The sequence below is a fragment of the Phoxinus phoxinus genome (genome assembly GCF_949152265.1).
Source record: "Phoxinus phoxinus genome assembly, chromosome: 5".
NCBI lineage: Eukaryota > Metazoa > Chordata > Actinopteri > Cypriniformes > Leuciscidae > Phoxinus > Phoxinus phoxinus.
The window spans coordinates 23,765,399-23,784,113 of NC_136880.1; the positions used below are offsets into that span (position 1 = coordinate 23,765,399).

General features: G+C 36.0%; 1 protein-coding gene across 1 annotated transcript in view; it reads right to left on the reverse strand.

Moving 5' to 3' along the window:
- The window catches only part of tox (thymocyte selection-associated high mobility group box), a 55,110-nt gene extending 36,620 nt beyond the window's left edge, over positions 1 to 18,490 (reverse strand). Inside the window, exons 1-2 of the mRNA XM_079612436.1 lie at positions 18,212 to 18,490; positions 18,008 to 18,100 (exon numbers count right to left, since the gene is read on the reverse strand). The gene's annotated coding sequence lies outside the window, so the exon portion shown is untranslated. The remainder of the gene's footprint in view (positions 1 to 18,007; positions 18,101 to 18,211) is intronic.
- Positions 18,491 to 18,715: the final 225 nt, after the last annotated feature.

The window sequence follows — 18,715 nt, forward strand, 5'->3', positions numbered from 1 at the left end:
AAAAAAAAACATTATGGCTTCATGACATTCTCAGCCATAAAATCTAACTTTATTCTTTTATTGTTAAAAAAAGGGGTCTTCAATGGTCTTACATATGTATCCAAAAACTAAAAGTTGAGTTTAACAGTTGACACTTTCACAACAACATAAAGGCATGCATGTTTGAATCTCATAAAGTTCTGTTGTGCAGTGAACAGGTAGCTTGATAAATGTGGCAGACCATTTCAGAGCTGAAGAAATTTGAGAAATCATTAACATTTAAGCTATGCTGACATTTTGTTAAAGAACAATATGGTGCCCACATCGGGTGAATAAATGTACAATGAGGTTTCTATTCCATTAACCTTTGAGTATCAGCTGGCATTTGAAGCATTGTGTTGGCAGACTAGCACTCAGCTATCACATCACGAGAGAGCTCGTAAATAGACTTATTTCAATTGGATGACACAGTGTTAATTTATCAAATGTGGAACAAGAGGTGAACAAAGGAGGACGACTAGGATATTAGTTGAAGAATTTGTTCAGTTTTACTCCCCATGCACTGCCAAACTATTTGTGGATGAGGCTTTCTTTTGGGAAGGGTGTTTGGTTGGAGGTTGAGTCTATGGGGAAGTTCCATTTTAGTCAATATGTTATTTCAACGGATGTATACACAGAACCAAAAATCAATAGGATTTCACAATGTGAAACATCTGATAGCTACAAATATTATCACCAGTGTTAAACCAACTTCCTCACAGCTGAAGTTCATCAGAATTCAGTGAATCAGGTCATTTATAAAGAGCACGTTCATTCACTCTGAATTAATTTCAAAACGCGTGCCAGCCAGAGTTTGGGTTTGACCTGTGGTTGAACAAAAAAGATTCAGATTCTTTTTTTATAGTTGCAAAACCCCAGTCTGTTCAGAGGTAGTTGTGTGTGTGTTCCTAATTGTATGAGCAATGGTTACTCTGATTGCCTATTGTTTTGTCTCTTGTGTATTTGAAAGAGCATGAGCATGTGCCGGTGCTGGATACTTGGAATCATAACTTTACCTCAGAAACAGGCATCTCCTGAATGTTAACTTCCCATCCCCCACCATATTACCTATTAAGTACATTCAAACAACCCCCTTGCACACACACACACACCCTTCCCCCATAAAAATGTAAAACCTCCCCCCATGCACTGTGCAGTTTGATTTGTGTGAATATATGTATACAGTCACAAATCTATATCTAGCACACACTGCACACACACCCGGTGGATTAGTGCAGTTTTTAGTTACTTTTACTTGATCGAATCCTTAAAAATGTCTTTCATTGTAACCCAAAGTATTCAGGTTGAGTCAGTCATATAAATAATATTGTTGGCTCAAATAAAACCAGTTACTTTAAATGTTACCGCATGAAGCACATTTGTTAGGTTTCCTGACGAAACATTTTTACAGTGTATACCTGCTGTGTTAAACTGTACATCTAATAACTTCAAGATAAAAAGCACATAGACGATTTTTTCTTTAATAAATCATAAACATTTGCACATTGTGCATATCTATTTGATTTCAAGAAACTTTATTTTCAGCAAATGCTTTTTGACATCTTTTGAAATTGTCTGTGAGATGCATGGGAAGGTATTAAAATGTATTGGTGCTGCCTGGAAAATGCTGAATATACCCAGTCATAGAAAGAAAGAAACAAAACTAAGACTAAAATCAAACATTTTAATGCTAAAAGTAAATTTAGGTATCACAATATACAGTAAGGTAATTTGATTCATTCAAATTACAGTGTCAAATTAAACAATCACAGTGTTATTAAATTATTAGTGTTTTTAAAGATCAACATAATTTTTGCATATTTCCAACATATAGACCTGATGTAGCCAACACAATTTGGTTTAGAACAAATTCATTTACTCATTAACCTTAACTTTATAACATTAGTAGAACTAATTTTGTTCACGTTAGTGTAATTCAATTAATTTACTGAGATTTAATGTTCTTGTTCAATCAAGCAATGTAATTCATTATTATACTCTTAAGATCAAATATGATCATATAATGTCAGTAGACAATAGCTCCGATCACTGAGTGCCCACAACCACAGGCAACACTCTTCTGCATACCACAATATTCAAAAACATTTCATCTAAGGTCATTTCCAACATAACTGAACATTACACTAACATAAATTACCAACATCTTTTTCTTTACTGAATAAAATATCACTTAATTGCTAAACTTACTCTCCTACTGTAGTCCCTAGCAAAGCATGCTGGGAAATACAGATCAACAGCCCAGTTATGTCAACAACAAAAAATACTCCTGTATAGTTTTAACAGATATGAATGAGTAAAGTTCAATTTTAAATATATTAGATTGAACCCAATTAAAGTAAGTTCATGGCAATAAAACTTATCTTTAGCTCATTTCAATAAATCAAATCATTGATCGAGTGTATATAGACAATATTCAGATTGGCTGGCAATATGTCTTAATGTATTTCAAGGTGTTACCCTTAGTAATCTCCCTTATATTGAATAGTTGATTAGATTCATGCTTTCCACAGATTTTTGGTGTGCATTAAGCAGTGCGTTTGAATTGTCTTTGAGCAGAATTAGCAAGATAAGCAGTTTAGCACTAAATCACTGACAGCCGAAATTTCCCCGTGAAATCACAGAATGCCCGCTTGCTGCCGCAGAGACATTATGTAGGGTCATGTATTCACACCGACATCGTCTTAATCCAGTGAAACATTGTATGCATCTCACCTGCAGGCTGTGGGTGAGGTATCATCACTGCATCAGGCTGAATACATCATATCATACATTCAAATTTATTCTCTCCTTCCTTTTTCTTCTGTTTCACCCTCTTCCTATTTTTGATGAGCTCTGTTACATCAAAAAAAAAAAAAAATGTATCTAACACCAAATGTAATCATCCCCCACTGCTCAACCACCCACACATAAACACACTTTCTCTCTCACACACACACACACACACACACACACACACACACACACACACACACACACACACACACACACACACACACACACACACACACACACACACACACACACGGTGATCTGTCTGTCTTTTATAGATGAATGTCAAGTAGTGTACATTGAATACATTTGCACTTTCATTGCTCAGGGGCCATTCTGCATTCAGGGTTTCTTCCATTTTCCTTCTCCATAAATCTAATCATTATTTAATGCATTTGTTGCCAGTACATTTTCTCGTAAATTAACGGACGCATTTACATCATATTGGTCTAAGCTTGATTTGGTCCATTTCCTGAAAACTTTGGTTAACTTGCTGAATATCCTGTTAGTGCTACACCAATTCTCTCATTCAGACCTGCTAAATGCATATAAGCCTTGCATTGTGTTTGAGGCCGTGGGAGAAATTCCTGACAAAATGATGTATTATTTTTGTAATGATTAATTTTTGTTTCCAAGCCATGACATCAACAACATCAGTACGTCACGTGCGTGTTTTTTCGAGCACTACATATATGTGTTGGAGTGCGCAGTGTGTGTCAGATAAAAACTGATTGTGCCAGAAATGACAGCCTGTCCAGTTCTCTGTTGATATCAACCCTTTCAGACTCCCCTGCTTCTGATTTTCACATCCGTCACCAAGACAACCAGATTATTTTGAATCTATCAGATCAAATTCAATTTTGCTTTTGATTTTGGATCGGGAAGTCTCTTGCCTGTCACATAGTGTAGACTGGAGATACTGCCTGAAGACTTAAGAATTTGACAAGGCTGCTATTTTACACTAGAGTGGGAAGTTCATTTCTGGGGTCCTCTTGTTTTTCCAAAACCTGAGGCCTGGAACACAGAGTAATATATACAGAGTTAATGGTTTTCTAAAATAATTCAAAACAGCAGGAAGGAAGCGGAATGTGAAGAGTTTGACTTCAGCTCTTTAATATGCCATATGTTTTTCATATTTTTTCTGTTATAAATTTATTTTCGTGATTATTGGTTCCACTGCATTTCTCTTGCTGTGTTCCACTTCATATTAATAGATGTTGCTCAGATATCACTTTAAAGCTCATGAGCCTTATTAGGTGACATGCCATTATGTCATTGACAGTTTTTGGTGACTGACTTATGTGTGCGCAGCTGTCTACACAAACTACATTGTGTGTAAGTGAGAGGGTGTGTGTACATGTCTGTTTATGGGCCTGCTTAAGAACCTGTGTATTTTTGTGTGCGCATATACACACACACAACTTATCTTTGTTCCACATCTCATCCTTGTATCAGAAAAACAATAATATAATACTTTTTGATATGGCAGCAAATATATCATAATGTAATGTAATATAATATAATACCCTCATGGGAATAGACTTCTGTCCACTGTAGTGGACATTATTTAGTGACAGTTTTAAGTCTGGATGAGCACATTCAGGGATTTTCAGAGATTCCAAATGTTTGGAGGTTTCAACATGACAACTGCCTCTCCTTGGTCTTTAAAAATGTCTGACATTAATTTAGTGATCAAATTTAGCACCCTTATGGAAATATGATCATATTTTGTAATTATCACTTAAATCTGACAAATTTTCAAATGGTTTGTCATAAATCAACATCTCACTAAAATGGTATGGGGTTTCTAATCAAAATATGACTTACTGTACTATAGAGGACATCAGCGTGTTTATCAGGCATTTTGAGAGACACAACAAGTGAATAGAGAAAGAAATTATATAGCAATATTCCTATATATATTATTATGAATATGTTGCCAATTATTACTTCCATTATTACACTTCTTTTTTATTACATGTTGCTCGAAGAACACATTAATATGCAAATGAGATACAATGTATTAAATGGCACTACCCATTTATGGTCATTTTACCCACATATTGCATAAAATAAAATGGTGTATCAGTTAATTCTATTATATATTTCATAACATAGTTGAGAACCATCTTTATACCTCTTTTTTTTGTCTATATGTAATTTAATCTCTTTTTATTTCTTAAACAACCGAGTCCTGGTGGACATAGCATAACACATACAAAAATATCATTATTAAAAAATGATTTCTTTTCCATTTGTTCAATATGCACTAAACAATGTAATGACATAAAAAATACTAAATTAACATAACTTTTTTTGGATCTCAGGAGGATTAATAATATAATATTATATAAATAACTTAATATATTTTTTGATTTATTTATATAAAACAAAACAATATACATATTCAAAATAATGTTTTTTATTATTATAAAAATGTAAAATATAAAACCATATTACATTACAAATGACACATTATTATAAACATTGAAATATAGAGGCTTTACATATAGCAACAATAGCTGAATAGCAGCTTCAGACATTCAGACCGGACCCCAGCAGAGCACCCTATATATGTTTAGAGCTGAAGTTCGTCATTGGTTCATTAGTTCTTATTAGGGAGAGCGCATTATCAGCCATCGCTCTCCCTGCTAGGTCCTTATTCATATGTGTTCATAAAAGCCCTGAATATGTCGACATAACTAAGCTAATTTGGTATTCTTGATGTGATTTATCCTTTATTCTAAAGATATCTCGCAATGAAAAGACAATGAAAGTATGCATGAGATGTGGGTTTTTGCTAGTATTGATGTATTATAGCCTGGGTTTGAGTTATACAGTGAGGGGGAGGGGAGGGGGAGCGTGGCCTCATCAGCAGTTTGTTCCACTGGGTTTCATTCCATTCTCTACAGACTGATTTGACCCCATTGTCACACTCACACACATACACACAATAAAATGAGCATAACACACACAAACCCACACTTACACCACAAACATCAGACCACACCTCATATAGTCATGCATGCACAAACACGCAAATACACACACATGCGCGCGCTCGCACACACGCACACAGAATGAAATTATTGTACTACACACATGTAGACACACAAATAAATGAACATGGTACTCACAACACACACACATACTCACTCAACGCATGAGCGCTCTAACACAATGACACAATGAGATTGATTCAGCCTCTTAAAGCGGGCACATCATCATTAAATTAAATAATGTCACAGGGACTCATGGAAAATAGATTCTCTCTGGCATCCTCTCTTCATCATTCACAGTCTCAAACCAAATACATTCCAGTCCACTCGGTGTGCTGCTCCTCATCTTCAAATGGGAAACCTTCATAGTGGAGCACAAAATTCAGTGTAATGTGAAGTCAAATTCAGAAAGAGGTCATTCAACAAAATGGCCCTGTTCCTCTTTGATAAAATAGCCTAGATTTTTTTTTGTAAGATTTCAAACATTCTATGAGACAAAACTTTGTGTTAAAGTGTTTATCAATTGCACTGTGCTATCTCATGCTAAGTTTGCACATTTTAATATAAGAGCCTTCAGAAAGGTTATCGGATTGATGGTAAGAGCGAGGGTTGAGTTTTAAAGTTTCATTTGACATTACAAGCCTCATAAAATGACACGGAGCTCCAAATAATTGAATGCCAACCAATATATATTTTTTAATTATCACTTAATTACACAAAATTATGTTAACAGGGTTGACATTTTAAGATTACCCCTAATGACAAATGTATAAAAGCAAAAGATAAAGTGATAAGTGATTTATTGAATACCTTATCACTTTAAAAAGAGAGAAAATATGATGGTATCACAAACACTTGACGTACAACCTCCTTTTTTACTAATATATGTTTTCAACTTATTAATGTTTTGACTATTGTCTACATTAGTAAAAGTTAGTTAGTAAAAGCGTTTACATGTATGTATTTGAGAGACACACACCGCACCAATTACGTAGAAAGACCCCAAAGAATGATAAATCATTCAGTGCATCTCAACTATTTAAAATAATACCCCACAAAACCTATAGTTGTTAGATGAAGAAGACTCTTAGATTGGCGACCATGTGTGGTCATTTTAAGATATCAAACAATAGATGTTTCAAAAAAACAGACCAGTCTAAACTCAGTCCATCGTCTTAACTCTGGTGTTATGCTCTTAGAGGGATACTTCACCAATTAGCATTAAGCCTTGTATCAGTAGAAAACCTGTAGTATTTTCGAATTACCATGCATGCTTCCCTGCCTCATGTCCCCTGAGACGAGAGATTTATGTTTTTTTTGTCTGGAAAAAATCCTCAGATTTTTTGGCCAGAGGCTAAAAACTACAGCCAGTAGAAGGCGCTATAGTGCCGCATGTTTTCAACCCGCCCATAGTGGGTGGGATCTCACTCACAGAATTCAGCCATCTTTTTTTTAAGCTAAGAGGGGGGGGGGGGGGGGGGGGGTCTTGAAGTCAAAAAGGTGAGATCCACTGCAAAGAAATACGCCAATTCGAAATAAGGTCAAATCTGTGTGAATACTTAGAAAAAAAATGAATAAATAAAAAAATGTACGTTGTTTATTGATGTTCACACACATCCATCTGGTCTTGAAACACTCACAATATATGGGACAGATTCCACTCTTTTATCGAAACCCATATTTCACCAGTTCGCCTGCCCATTCAGACTTAATATGGTAAACGAACTTGGCTTGCTGTGCTCGAATGAGGGTTTGAACCTGTGGCTCGGCTCGAGCTCCGAGCTAAACTCCTGTATAACAGTACTGAGCAGAGGAAGAATAAGAGAAATAGAGGAGGAGATGGGGAGGAGGGGGGATGTCGGAAGAATGACAGTGACTGCTGCTTACATACGCTCGTAATGATGATTGACAGGACTGAATGTTTAGGCTCCTCCCGAACCTACGTTTGAAACTTCACATAATCTAAATACCATGAATCGATAAGAGAGGTAATAAGTCCATCAAAGTATAGTAATTCCAAGCACAATGTACAGAAATCCATGAGACGGTTGAGAATCATCAAATAGTAAGCATATGAAGAATACAATATACCAAGGGAAATTATTGAAGATACACACATGCAAGATTTAACAAATAACAAGAAGGTAACTAATTAAACATAACAAGGAACATCTGTAACCAATACCTGAAACCATCATACCGTAAAGCTCAGGCAGGCTTTAATGACCTCTGAAGTCAAAACTAGAGAATATTCTGAATATACCCCAGAGCCGGCTCCAGAAGCCAATCCCTCGCCATAACAAGACCTGGCTCTAGGCCAAAGACAATATGGGTGGTCACGATGGATGCCGTTAAAAGAGTCTAGAATGTCTGAGCCACATGATCTTTACTACTATGTTCAGCTTGATGTGAAATGTTCTTGTGGGTTGATAGAAATCTAGGGTCACGGATCCAGCAAACAATGTGGATGGACAATACATCCATTCAAAATTCATTGCCAATAAAAAGTCCAATGTCACTGGAAGTCAGAGTGCGCAGGTCTGCTGGGAAACAAAATTGTATTTACCAGGATGCTACGATGAACCTAACAGGAACAACTTGACACTGGATTTGTTTTTTTAGAGTTCAAAGAGTTTCGTCTCCGAGGCATTCATTATTTGAGATATCCTTGGCTCCATGATGCCATACAATGTACATAACACAATTAAGGCAACAAAGTCGAGAAAGATATGTAATGTAGAATGTAAATACAGAAAGATGCAATTATGCTTAAAATAAGAAAAGGCTCACTAATGCAGTGATAACGCATAAGACAAACAGCATGAAGACTAAAGTAATAAAGCATAACAAGAAACAGGTGTGGCCATTACCAGAAATAATGACAACATAACCAGTTTCAATTTAAGTGAGCATGCTATCGCTTACTCATGCTTTTTTCCACCCACCAAAAATATGTCTATAATTATAAAGTAAAAAAAAAAAATCATATATTTAATTCAAGCACATAAAATCACAGTTCAACAGACTAGCTACTCTATTCTAGTCTTCTATGTCTTAGAACATTATATTACTTACACTCAGTCTGAACCATGACTCATATAGTCATACATACTACACTTAACTTCATCAACATCAATTTACTTTCCTAAGTAAAGAAGTTTTGAGAATTAAATTTAGAGCATTATTGTAAATATAATACAATTTAAACAATTTTTTTGTTGTTGCAATTTTGTCATGAATGTTTAAAGAACTCAGCTTCATCATTCCCTCCATATGATCCATATTATGCTGAAAAAAGCGATTGGCTCATGTCTGTGGAATGCACAAATGTGCTCTATGGCTTCATCGACAATGCAAAGAAAATATGCCATGAAGATTACATCAACAGAAGCACTGCATTTTCTGCATTGCATACATACAGAACACAATACGTACAAAACACATAGGTGTTGTTTTGCTCAGTAGCACTAGAAACAGAATCTCATTCTGATCTCCTCTACAAAAGGCACATTTGCATAAGAAAACCATCTTGCGACTTTTATCTGTGCACCATTAAAACGTTACTGCTGCTGTATGTAACTCATTACTTCACTCGAAAATAGAAATTCTGTTATTATTTACACGCATTTATATGCCATTGGCTCTCACATGTCACATGACCAATTGTGACACCAAGCTTGACTGTGTGTTTTTTAAATAAAAAAATAGCTATTTTCAGTGAATAACAACTTCAGTTTCTTGCTGTTCCACACACACACACACACACACACACACACACACACACACACACACACACACACACACACACACACACACACACACACACACACACACACACACACACACACACGCACACGCACACGCACACACACAAACACACACACACAACAAATCTATCATTTGGTTTAAGAAGATTTGGAATGTGCCATATGGACTACTTTATGGTGCCGGTTACGTTTTTTTAATTGCCATGGATTGGTGTAACATATGCTCAGTTCTCACATTCGTTTTGCATTATGCACTAGATATGAAATTCATACCCAAGCCAAACTGAATACATTCTGTGATAAAGGTCTTTTTAACTTTTGCTCCATGCGAGGTGAGTCTTGCTCCTAAAACCAAGACAATATACAATAATGTTAGTATAATACTGGCACAATAACTGAAAGAACCATCTGTTCTTTTCTATCTCAGCTCCCACACTTCACACAACAAATACATATCTAATTATTGTACGACTTACAAAGTTACAGCGGCACACTTACAAATAACTAATTCTAGCACGTATTCACTATGTAACCCTATTTCAAGTTGATCAGATTTTCATTATGTAGAGAAATAGAGTTTTATTTGTGAAGAATAGCCGGCTGCTGAATTATTGTCAGAGTAATTGGGTGTCACACTTTTAACATCGTTCATGAACAAATAGTGGCAACTCATTCTGTGACTGTTATTTTCGTTTCTGCCCAAAAGCCCTATCTCACTGACATTTATGTGTGACCTGAATGCTAATAGACAGCAAAATTGTTTACCCAGGATGCAACTGGAAAATGTATTTGAGAAAGATGAATCCATTGATGTTTGTTTTATACCCAAAGAGTATGTAAACAGAAAATGTGGCATGTTATTAAGCAGGAGAACTTGGTTATTTCCTTTGCAACAACATCTCATAAACTATTCTGACAGACTAATAAACTATATGAAGCTGCTGTGGAGAAGAAGAAAAAAAAAACACAGGCTTTGAATCTTACAGCCATACAAAGGGGAAAACGCAAAAGAAAACATCAATCATGGGGATTATTATTTCAGTTGCCATGGAAACATCCCTCCAAACCCAATATCTCCATGTCTCTGCTGCTTATTATCATCTGGTTTGATTGTACATCATTGAAACTATAGTGATTACACTCTCAGGATGAAAAAATGCACGCTGTCATGGCAACATAGTACAATGTTCTTAATCATTTCACCTCCTCAATCTGAAATGTAATAGGCTGTCAGCCATAATGGCTTGTGAAGGATGCTTCTGTGAAATGGTTATCTTCTTAACTATCTTGCAAAATTATTCCTCCTGTCCTGGAGACAGCAAAGACACTACAGGGCAGCTTTTATATCTGCAGTATATCTCCTGACTATTCATTTTATTACTAATAGTTCTTTATGTCTCATGTGTTGCAAACTCACTGCTTCACCCCAGTTTGTAGGCTACGAGTATAGTTTCACTACTGACTAAACCATATTTACATGCTGTACTTTTTTTCCTGATTGATACATTTTATACAAATAAATTACACAATAGCACATTTTAAAATGTGTAAATGATATACTGTACACTTACATCAAATAATTAAAAATAAATAAAAATAATAAGAAGAAAGGAAATCCACACCCAGTCCAATCCAATATGACTTCCATATCAGCCAGCACAACATAAACAAAGAAATACAGACTGCAGGCTACATTATTTAAGCAATAAGAAAAAGCAGTGCTATATTGAATATTCAAAAGTAAAGAGTGTTGCTAGGCATATAATAAAAACCGTATTGAATTTATTAGTCCTAAGTAATTTGAATAGGCCTACATTCATAAAAATAAAGGTTCCAAAAGGTTTTTTTTTTTACAGCAATGTCATGAAGAACCATTTTGGGTTCCCCAGAGACCCTTTCAGGCTAGTTCTTAAATTATTATTTTCTAACATTTTAATGGGCCTAATCTAAAGAACCCTCTTTTCCACAATAAAGGACCTTTTATGCAATGGAAAGGTTTAATATTCCCTGCCGGAATTTAACCGTAATTTGTGAGACAAAGCTTCTGCACCATTGACGGAATCTTCCGGCTTCCGGTTATACGGTAGGGGGCGCTATTACATATCCTCAGTAAGAGTATACAGAATCTCCCGATCAAAAAAAGAAGCAGAAACAAGCGATAAAAGGATTACTTATGCACGTTGTAGTCTTTTGGGGGAAAAAACATTGCAACTTTCTTTTGTTCAAAATGTTGCTCTTTTATGAAACTTACCCACAGTAAAGTGTTGACTAAAAAAGAATGCATGAAGCTAGGATATAACGTTTTGTTTTTGTTTTTTGTTTAAAAGCAGAGGCTCTGATATTCTTTTGATATACTGCATGTTCATATTCAAAAAGCCAATCATTCTGGGGGGCATTACATTTTTGCTAAAAGTTATCAAAAAATGATCGCTGTTGGTGGGGAAAGAGTTGTAAGAGTGTAAGTGAATTCATGATACTAGATCATTAAAAAAATATGAATATTAAAAATATTTGCAAATTCATTCAAAGTTATATAGTGTAAACCAGCCTTAGTGGCACCTTAAGCTATAGAAGATTTAGTCCCTGACATTATAGAGCCTTATTCTATGGGAGCTGTGCAATGGTAAACAGGCGTTTCATCATAGCTGTTACTATATCATGGATTTTAGCACTTGAACACTGACTCAGAATTATCTGAACTATCAGTTAGTTCTGGCAGGTCATGTCAGTCAAGCTCGCATCAACTCAGCTGATCCACGTAAATACGACGCCTATCACAGGTCCATTCTTTATCTTGTTGCTCTAATTGCCCTCCTCCATCCCTGGCTCTCCCTCTCGTCCAGTCAGGCCTTGGCCTTCTGATATTTCTCTTCGAATCAGACTCATTTAAAAAAAAAAAAATATGTTGCACATTAAATTATTGACCATTAATGATATCTGTAATACATTTATGTTGGTTCTGTTCTTTTTACCCTAAAGAGGGTTATCACTGCTCTCAACCATGGGTTGCCCAGAACAGAACCATACCGACAATCCAAACTGTGTGTTAATTGTCAATCATCTTTGACGATAGTGGTCTTGACAGAAACCAAGCTTTGACAAATGTCAACACATGCAAGGGGCTGCAGTCATAGTCACTGGTAACAGAACAAATGGACATTAATAGCCAGTATGATGAATTGCAGTCGAGGTCTGCTGAGAACTATTTTCTCATCAATAGGGCAGCTACATGCTCCCACTTTTATTGACCATCTAAACAAACAGGTTCATGTGATGCACTTTGTTTTATTGAGACAGGTCGATATATATTTATATTTCTCATAACAAAAAGAGGCAGTTTTACTTATATAAATTGCCTAGCTTCAGGCTTCTGTATTACTGCAGTTAGATTACGTAAATTAGAAAGGAGGAAGAGAAGAGAAGAGAAGAGAAGAGAAGAGAAGAGAAGAGAAGAGAATTTTTTTCTATTCATTATGACAGACATAACATGCCAACGGCAAGAATGTCCTCATAAGTCAGGAGTTCTGTCTTGAAATAAACCGAGAGCACCCCCACAATACAGAGCGTTAGAAGCAAGTCATTACTAAGCCACAGAAACACTCAAATTACCATATCACCATTTTGTAGATAAGTGTAAAAAAAGAAAGAAATGCAAGACATTTACAAACTTTAATAAGTTCAGGAACTATATTTTACATCATTAACAGATCTAGTTAGAAATGTTTCCCTCAGGATATGCAACAGTTTTTTGCGTTTACTTTGTGATATGCATTTGAAATGAGATTCAATGAGTTCACAAAAACAGTTTCTACAGAATAGTCTAAAGAACTAGTGCCTTCGTGTTGGGGATTTTTTAAGTGTTTTTTCCCCTGAAGGTTACATCATTATGCTAGTAGGTGGCAACAAGTGACTCTCATAATGAGTCATTGAATCATTTATTCAACAGATTCTTTATGGCTGTATCCGAAATCGCATACCTCCGTCATAATACTCCAGTCACATACTATTTATCGACTACGAAGTATGATTTCGGATACAGCCTCAGACTCATTCGGGGCCTAAACACAAGAGTTTGTTGTGCTTGTCAGGATTAGTTTTGCAAACAATGTTTGCATTTCATTTGTGATTTTGTGTAACAATTTGGACTTGGACTGGATTAGCTATTAAGGTGGATATGTGAATATGTGCATCACGTCATATATTTATGGGTAATAAAACAGAATCACTGAATTAGGCAGGCGATGAAATGAACAAACATTTAAATAAGACTTGTAAATGTGAATACCGGTAATTAACATCATGTTTATAAATGAGGAAAATATTTCAGTAATGTTTAGCTCAGGTGTTCTGGCCTAATCAAACACACATAAACAAGATAATCAAGGTCTTCAAGATCACTAGAAAGTTCTATGTGACTTTGATCAATGTAAACTCTGCAGGAAATTGAACCTCTGGGCCAGAGAAACCCCAGTTTTAGATGCTTACCTTACACAGCTATTATAGTTGCCATTTTGAGCTGCTTTTTCATCAAATGGCATTAAGGACTATAATGAATGTGGAGCAGGCTGTCAGAGAATCTGTGTGGCAAAATTAGCTTATGGTAGTCGACAAAGATCAAAATAAATGAACAGAAGTGAGGTGAAAAAAATATCATACCACAATCAGGAATTTCAACAGGGACTGGATTACGACCAGAAAAAAACGGTAGGGGAAGCTATTAAAAACTATATCACTCTCAAACTGCTGTGGCAATTTGCAGTACTCGGCTGGTGGCCTCTAGCATGCTTTTTCTTAATGTTGATTTTAATTTGTCTTCATCATTAAACACGTTTTCAAACCAAAAAAGTTGGTTTTAGCATTTCCACTCTAGTAATATTGGCTGTATTAAAAGGGAAACAACTGACAGGAAGGAAATCAGAATGGTGACTTCATGTGAATATAATATGTTTAAAGAGGGAAAAGAACATCAGCAGTATAATCAATAGCACATGAATGAAGCTTCTCCATAATCCAAATGGCAATCATCCACATTCCCTCTTCAAAACTCGACCACAAAATTGGATTTGAGAAATGCACGAATGGTCGGTTCATTACTTCAACAGGATTTATTTTGGCAATGTATTTAGCTTTTTAATTGATTTCTGTCTTGATGGTGTGTTGTGTAGAACCATGAAAAATTGCTTTTTTTCTCTCTATTTAAATTCTTATGGTAAACATTAATGAGATATTTCCAACTTTCTGAGCTCTTGAAAATGCTATGTTTATATTTTCTGTGGGCTCCTGTGGGCATGTTTTGCAGTCAAAGGGACCTGGCCTTGATAGTATCTGTCATATTTTTGGCTACTTGATGCTGTTCTCAATTTAGACCAAAATTGGCAACTACCACAGCATGCACTTCACCATCTACATCCAAAAAGGGCCAGATTTGCAATTAACCATCTACAATTCAGAAATAATGCTACAGTTTTGTGCTTTGATAAGCTTTGCCTTTATTGATTGTAGTTTAACATGCAGGAATAATGTTTATGAAACACTCACAGTAGCTTATAAATGTCATTCCAGCATACCCAACTGTTATCTTTTAGCTTTATTCTGGATCATCCGCAGCGTTAAAAGACGAGAAAGAGAAGCTAGATGAACTGTGAAACTCACCCTCCTCTCAATCTATTCCATCTGTCAGTACCAATGAATTACTTTGAATTTTCATGTTGGCAGCAGTCATGTCATTACAGAGAGCTCGGAATTGTTGAACGCCCTGGGCGAAATTTCATGGCTGTTAAAGGTAGTCTGCGTATTAACCCTCATTTACTGAAGTCACCACTTTCAACTTACACATCTTACTACAGTAAATCTTCAAAGAATTAAGAGTGATATTCCAACGCTGAGATTTCAGACGGATTGTTGCTTTGATTCAGAGAGATGGAGAACAATAAAAAGAGAAGGAGCCGAGTGGATCTGTGCATCTAGACGACCTGTTGTCGACAGGCTAATTTCGGTTTCTCATTCCTTCTCTTTTTTTCTCGTTCTTTCCTCTCAGACAACACATTTAGGTATAAAAATTGAGATAGATGTTTCCTGTGCGGGGTGTCGGTGCGCTTGAACCCCAGACGGGGATGTTATTTGAACGATCCACCTTCATCAGTGCATATATATTGTTTGCTGAGTCTTGGGTTAAGATGGGCTCCTCAGTTTGTTGTGTCGTGTTTTTTGGAGAGGAACGGCTGTAATGCAGTCCTTGTCCCTGAAATAGGATACACTGGCTGTACGTGTCAGAGATTTCACATTCACGAATCGGTTTGTTCTTTGATCAATGACGCTAACCTCCCTGTGCAGCCTCCAGGTGTGTTCAAATGAGGTGCATTCCACCCCGGTTCTCTGAATAAAAAAGCAATCCTCCCTGTCACTCTTTTTCATTAGAGTGCATTGTGGCACTAAAAGAGAATATTCTGAGTCTGGTGGAAGATGTAAGGAATAAAGATGACTACATTGCAAAGAGTTGATGTTTTATTAATACGGCCCCCTCAATATGATAAAAAAATCCACTTTTTTTCTCTCGAAAAGGAAGGGCCATGTGAAGCTAGAATTTGCATTGATAAATAATTAATTGCATTTAGAGGTAATGAGGATGCATGCTCACTTCTGCTTTTCCTCTTCCTGTACTGCGAAGGGTTAAACCACCAGCTCAATGAACCTGCACATGCTACTGCCAGTCATCGTGCAGATTAGCTCTTTAAGCCAATACGAACACAGCTTAACATTAATGTTGTGAAAGCAGTTTTTAGCAACATCTGTTGGCGATGCCAGTGATGAAGGATGCAACTGCGATGTCTGTAAAGCTGTTTAATGCAGCGACGTTTTGAAACACATCTTACGAATAAGTATAAAATGATATGTTATTGTTTCATTGATTGATTTGACTTTATTTATAACATGACATTATACCATTCCCTAATATGTTTACAACGTACTTATTGTTTCATAATTACAAGCATTTTCTTTGCACTTCTACAATAATAAAAAAAAAGTATCCTGTAATAATTGAAAGGTTTTAGATAAATTGTCATTTTATTATATTTTTATTTTATAATTGTATTCTTTTTATATTATTCTATCCCAACTACATCATTGTGCTCTACAAAAAAAAAAAAAAAAAAAAAAAAAATTTAAACAGCACTTTTTTTCTTCAAGAGTTATAACCCAGTCTGTCTTTTTTACAAATAGTCAAACTTAAGTTCTAGCACAGGAGGAGAGGAAATACGCTGTCCAAACACATCCTAAACGTCCTGCAGATCATTATGAAATATCTCAGGTCTTTATTTCTATTGAAAGGCCTTCACAGTTTTTCAAGTACTTTGTACCTTTCCAATCAGAGAATTGTAATCCTAATTCTTTCTCTTTTTAAAACAGACAGAAAGAGAAACTGTGTGGTTTCACATTCCTCCAGCATTTTTAATAGTACAGTGCACTGCCAAAACCAAAATTGGTGCTTTACTTACATGCCATTGGGTTCAACTCAAATGATGTCCAAAGGCTGTCCTATATACCTCACTGTATCCTGCAATTACCAAAGATTAATATATGACTTCATTTTCCTCTTTTCTTTCTCAGTAATTCTGGGACCAGAGCCAGCAGCACAGTTTCCTTTTGACTCAAAGACATCATTCAGTCTCTGTTTACACTTGTTTTATAAGGGGAAAAAAACCTTCTCAAAGCAACAATCTCTGCATTTTTTCCTGCTCTCTAACATAATTAATAGAAAATTGCCTCTATCTATCATATGAATGTAATCGCATTTGTGAAGGAATTTTTATGAAGATAAATACAGAAATAATTCACAGTTGATCTCAAGGTCAGTCAAAATGACTTGGAGGAAACTTTGTAGGCAGGTGAAATTGTCCTCAATTTGCTGTTGTGCGTTGAGGGCTTTGTCTCATGGTTATTTTCAGTAGCCACGCGTGTGATATTATTACAGTAGACAGAAACATTATGGCCATGGAGACCTGTAATTGTATACGGCAGGGTGTGTTTGTAACACAAGCTTACTTTGCATTAGCCGGAATCAAAGCAGACAGCTAAAGGTGACTCGTTTGCAACCAGTAAGATCGAGACTGTAACTGATTACTGAATCCAATACATTTTTAGACAATAATTGGGAGAATGTAAAAATATTTTTTGTATAAATCCAATAGGCTACTAATAATACTCCTATATGTTATATATATATGAACATAGAACATAGGCTACTGTCAATCAGATGTTCAGACGGCACTGGTGGTCGTTAAGTGAACTGCAGCCAGCAACTTATTGCTCGTGCTCGCACTCGTCGGGCACACGTGACAAGACTGAACAACACACAATTCAAGGCCCCGATACACAGACACAGCGCAGATCTTTTTCGTTCTTTCTTTAGAAGTATAAGAAAGTTGGAAATACCTTTGCACCGAAATATCGAACATCCAGACGACGTCCAGGCTGCTCCGAGCGGTTTTTTAGATGAATGTGTTAATATGTGCCGCGCGCTTTCCCCTTAATAATAATATAAACACACAACAAAAATGACAGCGGTGAGAAAACAGCATGTAAGAAAGCATCTGATCATAACGATGTGGATATGTTTGCATGAGCTCCTCAATTTACCGCCGTCGTGTGTCGACAGATGAGGTAATTACAATTACACTGGTATGATCATAAATTTGTGACTATAGGCCTAGGCCTAGACCTGGTGAGACTATAATTTGAATTAATCACTTTTCTGTGCGTGGCACTAGGCAGCATTACAGTACATAACTTAATAACTTTTGGCATTATCATGAACATTGTATGCAAACATGCGTTTCATGTGTCATTAAGCGGAAGAGAGGCTCTCGGTAGCTCACATAAACGTCACATCCTTTTGATTTTACCGGCAAAATCGTCCCGAGTCCTTCATTCTATAGGCTTTCTGCATGATTTCTGTTCTTTTCAAGCTGTTGTTCACACATTGGTAATTTTAAAAGAGCTAATACATATAACCCCATAACTAGTCTAGTTTAATAGTAGCCTACAGTGTTGAACACTGCAAACTGTAAATACAAATAAATTACCATGGTAACCCGTTTTAATCGAAATACCATAATTGCTACAATTATTTTTTACTAACTT